We start from the raw sequence: 8,013 nt of genomic DNA on the forward strand, positions 1-8,013 counted from the left end.
ATTCCAGGCTGAATCGAACCATTATAATAAAATCATTTTGTACATAAAATATGCTTCTGAAATACAAGCAGAGATGTACACGCTTAAACTCATAAAAGTATGTACTCCAATGATATGAAATAATGTACAGGGAAGTAAGGGTGCTCATATTTAAACCCTAATAAAAGCTATCTCCAAAAAGATATTTTAGTAAAGATATAGGAGAACCTAGGGTTTTGCTCCTTTAATGATTTTTGCACAAATAGAATATATATGAAAAATGAGTATTATGTTTTCCAATCAAATATTTATGCAAGTTAGAAATACTTGGAGAATCTAGGAGTTAAGAATAAATAACTTCTCCCAAAATATATTTATCGAGAAAATAATCCTAGAGAAAACCTGAGCAATATTCTCAGAAATGTTTTTCAAATATTTGATGCCTAATGAGAATATGTGCAAATGAAATCCCCTAAACAAAATACTCTACTCAAAGAAGACTTTGAAATAAAAGCATGAAAAAAAGTTGGAGAGATTTGAATAAAAATATTTGACCCCAAAAGAGTGATTTAAACAATCAAAGCATTTTGGGGGAACTTTGATTAACCAAAGATTAGAGAGAAATTTAGAATTAATCAAAGTTACTAATCTGGAGTAATGAGGGGGTATTTATAGAGTTTGTGAGAAATATGACCATTGCGGACACGGAGGTCATTTTAGAAAAATATTAATGACGTTTAATTAAAATTAACCTCATTTTAAAAAGTTTAACTGCGGTAAAAAATTCAGACCAACTCGAGAGCACCGGTCGACTAGAAGACTTTCGGTCGACCGGGCTTATTTTGAACTTCAGGGTCGGTTGACCAGGAAGGGCGATTTTTGCAATATGGCACGGTTCGGTCGACTAGGGTGAAAATGAACTAAAGGTTTGGTCGATCGGAAGAGGCGATTTTTCAAAACGGTCAGGTTCGGTCGACCGGGACATTTTGAACTAAGAAGTTTGGTCGACCAGGTTGTTAGGGCATCTCTCGAGGACCCTCGATTGACCAGAGCGTTGGAGTGCATTTTTCTCTCAGTTGACTAGAAAGTCAAAATATTGACTTCAGGAGGGTTCGGTCGACCGGGGCCATTTGAACTATAAGGGTTTAGTCGATCGGACTGTGGTCAACTAGTTAACCTGGTCTAGGTTCGGTCGACTAGGGCATTTTGTGCATGGTAGTTCAGTTGATTGAATGTGCACATTTTGTGCATTTCGGTCCGATTCGAGCCAACGATCACCCTGTTTCAAATGACCAAGTATGGGTCTACATGAGTGAGTATCTTAAGGTTATTTCTAGGTCCTTTTTTAGGACACCGAAAAATTTCGATGTCAGCCCACCAAAGATCGACCGAAATTTTTGTAAACTTCGTTTTACCCCCGATTTTGACCCTAAATCTATTCTAAAAACTTTATATGATTTTAGTCTATTTAGAAAAAGGTTTTGATGAGATGTGCTGGTCCCTAGGGTCCATCTACGATCATTTTGAGCATTCATACACATCATGCAGATGCATGCATTATTACAGACGAAAGATATAAAAATCAAATGCAATTACATAAAACACAAATGTCTTCGTCTTCTTCTTTCTTCTTTTGCTCTTTTGACTTCATGAAATGCTTGATCGTATAGTTTTTAAGTCTTACATGCTTCCATTGTTGTTTCTTTATGTGTGTGTTAAATAAATGGACCTGTTCACATGCTAAATACATACATAAGAAACATGTGCTTTGTCAGTATCAAAACAGGGATCAGACTCAAAAAGTCAACAATTTCCCCCTTTTTGATGATGACAAATGCACCAGAGCAAAATGGGTATAGCCTGAAAAGATTCCTCCTAAGAATATGCATAAAGTGAAATATAAACATTAAAGCTCAAACATATTCACGAAAGAAGACATTTCAAAAGATTATGCATTTAGTTTTAACGTTAAAGCGCATACTCAGATATTTACCCCTATGTTTTCGCCCCTTAAGGTATTTGTCCCTATGGTCATAAACATTTTGCTCAAAAATATTCTCCCCCTTTTGTCATCAGCAAAAGGTTTAAGCTGAGTAGAAAATAATTTTATCATTTAAAATAGACTCAGCAAAGAGAACTCCCTCTTTTTGAAAAACTCTCCATTTATGTGATATAGCAGTTGGGCATAAAAATTTTATAACTGTTTTAAAGATATATGACAGTTAAGCACAGAACAATTTTCATAACTGGTCATTAAGAAATTAAAAAGCATATGACAAACAAGATCATACCAGGATTATCCACAAACCATGACAAATTAAACATATCATATGACGCATGGAAGATTTGAGTTCAACACGCACAACATATGATAGTAAATGTAGGTTTGAGCATAAGAGTGGTCCAACAAGTTCATATGCATTTCATATATGATCCATGAACCAATTATGTAGCACCCTTTAGAAAAGATTTCATGACATAAAATTTCACGACAATACAAGCACAGTCATGAAGACATTTTAGCACATAAGCAAGACAAAAGATATATTCTATATAAGTTCAATTCTTGCTTTCATAAATGTATATATATAAATATATCCCCTTAAAATTTTCAATAAATACTAGGAGTTTATGCTTGCTTAAAAAGAAACTTTAATTTAAAACTCAAGCAAGCATTATTTTCCTAATTAAGCATTTAAGCACGACACAAAGTATGACCAGAAAAATGTAGCCATATAGATCCAAAGATATTAAACATATTTAAGAATGAGGATCATATGGCAAAACCTAAAACACTGTGGCAAACAAAATATTTTCATTTATTATATTCAATGAAGACATTACAATTAAGCACAAGCCACAATAAATTCAATAACCAAATCTAAGCAAGAAATGTTGTGAGCACAACAAGATAGAAAAATAATTTCTAGGTGCTCCCCCTATCAATTTGAATACGTGTTTAGATTCTTTTAACTACATATACTGATATAATTTGTGAAAGTCCAAACAGTATAAGTATTAATTTCAGATTTTACTGGATATGTGTTAGACGAATAAATTTCACTAGTAAAATATCCTTAAACACACATGCGCTAAATATCAAGTACTAAGGCATGCATGGTGTTCATGTGTACCCGGAACAATCCATATCAAAGATATTCAGTCAAGACAGGATATGATGTTCAGGTGCCTAGAAAGTTGTCAGACTCAAAAACTAGAGACAATGAGTATATAAGTCCAAGGGCCAAGTGATTTTAATCCTTTTTCAAGGATGGGGCTTATACTCCCCGGTATAGTCTCAAGCATACAAAAGTACATTAACGTTTAAGGATGAATTTCATTTAAGCACACTCAACACACGTTCATCCTTTTAAATATTACTTAGCATGCAAGAGATTATAGGCATTAAATTCATTTTCCTTAAAAGTGAGGCTTAAACTCCCCTTATATATTTGCATGCATACATACTTGCATTAAGCTCAGGATGATAGTCATTTAAGAACATTCCTAAAAAATTTATCATTTCAAAAGATTTTCAGCATGCAGCAAATATAGACATTTAGCACATACTAGCATGACAGATTGCATTTCAATTTAAATACACAATAGCCAATCAAAGCTATACTCAAAGGTAATGCAATACGGGTTCAATAAGGATGACACAACTCAAAATTCACAATGAGTGTGTGTGAAATGAAAAACTCCCCCTAAGTCATGCAAATTCCTTAGTCAATGGACTATCATCAAAATATGGGTCGTTCAATTTAAACGGGATGATGCTCTACCATTTGGTTTCGGAGTGAAAGTACATAATCCAAAGAATTTGACCAAATGGTGTCCATAAACTAAGTTCATCCTAAGACACAACCTAAATGTGTACATGTCTTCAAAATACATAGCGATTTGGGTTTCACATATACTATCCTATGTAATTACTATGTATCCTAGGAAGGGAAATGTGTTGCTTATACCAATCAAAAATTGATTTCACTAGGTATACCAGATAGTATAAGCGATCCTTTTAATGCAGCTATACTGGTTATCTGTTAAGAGATTTTGTCATATGTTCAGTATAGTCTTCCCTATAAGCCATAGATGCATCAGAAAATATATATAGAGGCATGCAATAATGTTCATGACCCAAGAACATTTCATATCAAATCATCAGACTTTAAGCGCTGGATATAATGTTTAGGGTATTCTCAAGAGCCTCGATATTCAATAAATGAAGATGATGCATATGGATCATTTTTGTGCTTCCTATAGGGATGGAACTGGGCTCTCCTAGTTATTCGATGATTATGCAAGGATGAATTTTAATTTTCTATTTGGTTTCACTCATCTTTTTAAAAATGTTTTAACATTAATTTTATCATAATCATCTTTAGCACAAGGTTTTGTTTTGGAAAAAATCCTTTCGAAATTTCGGCAGCATGCGATCTGTAAATCGGACATTTCCCAAATTTACCATGTACCTAAAACCAGATAGATTCATGCAATCAAATAGTAATAATCTAGTTTAAGTATGCGAGAACCTATTTCCACTACCAGCATGCAATTCTCATCAATTGCATCCGCCATGCATGAGGTATTCTAGACTAAGCATGCAATCAGGTAGTTCAATCAATATATCAAATAAAATATAGACTATCCATACGAAGATATAATCATTACGTAGTCGATGGATAGTGGCATTCAATACAAATAGGTTATCCATCAAATATAATTGAACTTTAATCATAAGATGGATATATGCATTTATTTAAAACAAATTATCCATTCATGAGAAACTATAGTCATTTAAATAAGAATGGACATAGGCATTCAGCTCACATTAGATCATATTTAAACAACATCCATCCATCATAAAATATATTCATTTAGCACACATGGATATTTGCGTTCAGCTCATACAAAGCATCCAATATATATGAAATAATAAGCACAATACCACAAAATGCATATTGGATAAATTTTCAAAACATGCTACTCTTCCTTAATTATGTAGCCAAAGAATTATATGTTCAATTGATTGTATTTGGCATAACAAATATTTTTCAAATAGGAGGATGAGCTTATGATTTCCTTGAATTTAAATTATCATTTGAAAATGATTTATCGTTTAAGCTCAATTATGAGTTTAGGATTATACATTGCATAACATAAGATCAATTTCCTAAAACTCAATACTGTGTGATGGACAAAACATGCTATATTTAAGATTTTTCAAATTACAACGCATATACATATAGCATTACGAATATAATGACATTTTAAAATCAATTTATCCATTTGAATGAGATTTTATTTAAACATGCTTATGACATTTGATTTAAGAATTGATAGTTCTATATAAGCACGCACTAACCAAAATTATCATATATTAACCAATCATAGTTATATGTATACATATTAAGCTCAGATTGGATGTGATCACTAAAACTCAGTATTGGCTAGATTTCCTTAGAGTTCTTAGAATGATAATAGTGTATATTAAGGTTTTGAATTTTAAGCATTATACACTATATAGGCATTTAAGGTATTCTAATCCTATGTATAACAATTTCTAAAATCTTATGGGTATATGAAATTTCCTTTGTGATGTACCTCATAAGACACCATGCTATCATCATAAAGGATTTATCATGATTTATACAAAGATTTAATACAAGATATATCTGTAAATCATGACATGAAATTACCACAAATGTCATATAATTCACACCAACAAATAAATCAAACACAAAATATATTATGTGAATCATACTATGAGTTATTCAATATATTAAAAGGAGAATAAATATACCTTTAAGTTTTACTCCTTTTTAATCGTTTAAGCTCGGAGTGGTGTCATCTCTCTTTCAGTTCCTTATACCTCTTATGATTCTCAAAGGACCTTAGCACTCAAAAGAATGAACTTACAAATGCATTAGTGACTAAGGCATACAAAAAAAATATGCATGGCACATATATGATATGCATTAAAACATACGTCATGCAAATTTAATTCATTTTTAAAATTTGAAAAATTTGAAATTTGAAAACATTTTCAATGGGATAAGATAAGCATAACAAACATGAATACTTTCCAAATCCACCAATCATTTGATTTTACAAATATATTTTTAGATTTAACACAGTAAAATCTATGCAATAAAATAGTGGAGGATTTGCAAGCGCTGACCCTCAAAATTGGGATACACCGAAAAGTTGAACCATTGCGATCTTTATGCATAAGTGGTTAAGCCTTTTGCAACAAGGCTCTGATACCAATTGTTGGAATTGGTGTGATCCCAAGAGGGGGGAGGGTATGAATTGGGTTTTAAAAACTTTTTGACTAATTTAAGCAATTTGCCGATTCACCATAATATCATATCCCATTCAACATGTATACGTGTATGCAAAGTGAGTTTAACAATAAAAGCAAACATACACATGTGCAGTATCTTATTTAAATCAAATGTGTGCATGAAAATAATTTCGACATTAAATAAACAATCATACACATGCTGAAATTAAAGTGCAAGAATTTAAATAAGATAGAAAGAGCGACACCAGATTTGTTATCGAGGTTCAGCCAAATCAGCCTACATCCCCACCTTGGGCTTACCCCAAGGATTCCACTATACCTACTCACTTAATCAGGCGGAGCAAAAACCTTTTACATCCTCTCCTTACGGGGCAAGGAAAACCTCAGCTCAATTATTAGGCTGAGCTAAACTAGTCTCACTTGTGGGGCTGAGACTCCCCAGTTCAATTAATAGGCTGAACCGAACCATTACAATAAAATCATTTTGTACATAAAATATACTTCTAAAATACAAGTAGAGATGTACACGCTTAAACTCATAAAAGTATGCACTCCAATGATATGAAATAATGCTGAGGGAAGTAAGGGTGCTTATATTTAAACCCTAATAAAAGTTATCTCCAAAAATATATTTCAATAAAGATATAGGAGAACTTAGGGTTTTGCTCTTTCAATGATTTTTGCACAAATAGAATGTATATGAAAAATGTGTATTATGTTCTCCAATCAAATATTTATGCAAGTTAGAAATACTTGGAGAATTTAGGAGTTAGGCTAAATAAAATGTTTGTGCAATAAATAACTTCTCCCAAAATATATTTATCGAGGAAATAATCTGAGAGAAAACTTGAGCAATATTCATAGAAATGTTTTTCAAATATTTGATGCCTAATGAGAATATGTGCAAATGAAATCCCCTAAACAAAATACTCTCCTCAAAGAAGATTTAGAAATAAAAGCATGAAAGAGAGTTGAAGAGATTTGAATAAAAATATTTGACCCCAAACAAGTGATTTAAACAATAAAAGCATTTTGGGGGAACTTTGCTTAACCAAGGATTAGAGAGAAATTTAGAGTTAATTAAAGTTACTGATCTGGAGTAATGAGGGGATATGTATAGAGTTTGTGAGAAATATGACTGTTGGGGACACGGAGGTCATTTTAGAAAAAGATTAATGACGTTTAATTAAAATTAACCTCATTTTAAAAAGTTTAACTGTGGTAAAAATTCGGACCAACCCGAGAGCACCGATCGACCAGAAGACTTTCGGTCAACCAAAGTTCATATGGCTCGGTCGACTGGGCCTATTTTGAACTTCAAGGTCAGTCAACTAGGAAGGGTGATTTTTCCAAATTAGCGTGGTTCGGTCGACCAGGGTGAAAATGAACTAAAGGTTCAGTCGACCGGAAGAGACAATTTTTCAAAACGGCGAGGTTCGGTCGACCGGGACATTTTGAACTGAGAAGTTTGGTCGACCAAGTTGTTGGGGCATCTCCCGAGGACCCTCGGTCGACCAGAGCGTTGGAGTGCATTTTTCTCTTGGTCGACTAGGAAGTCAAAATATTGACTTCATGAGGGTTCGGTCGATCGGGACCATTTGAACTACAAAAGTTCGGTTGAGGGGACTGTGGTCAACTAGTTGACCTGGTCCATATTCGGTCGACTAAGGCATTTTGTGCATGGTAGTTCGGTCGATCGAATGTGCACATTTTGTGCATTTCGG

At 33.2% G+C, this 8,013-nt stretch overlaps 1 long non-coding RNA gene across 1 annotated transcript; it reads right to left on the reverse strand.

The window, feature by feature from the left end:
* Window positions 1-1,446: 1,446 nt before the first annotated feature.
* LOC131147135 (uncharacterized) lies at window positions 1,447-5,884 on the reverse strand. Its single transcript, XR_009134628.1, has 2 exons — window positions 5,786-5,884; window positions 1,447-1,719 (listed from the first exon to the last, which is right to left on the reverse strand). It is a non-coding gene; the product is annotated as an uncharacterized LOC131147135 (long non-coding RNA).
* Between the last annotated feature and the right edge of the window lie 2,129 nt (window positions 5,885-8,013).

Source organism: Malania oleifera, unplaced genomic scaffold, assembly GCF_029873635.1.
Source record: "Malania oleifera isolate guangnan ecotype guangnan unplaced genomic scaffold, ASM2987363v1 ctg186, whole genome shotgun sequence".
Taxonomy (NCBI): domain Eukaryota; kingdom Viridiplantae; phylum Streptophyta; class Magnoliopsida; order Santalales; family Ximeniaceae; genus Malania; species Malania oleifera.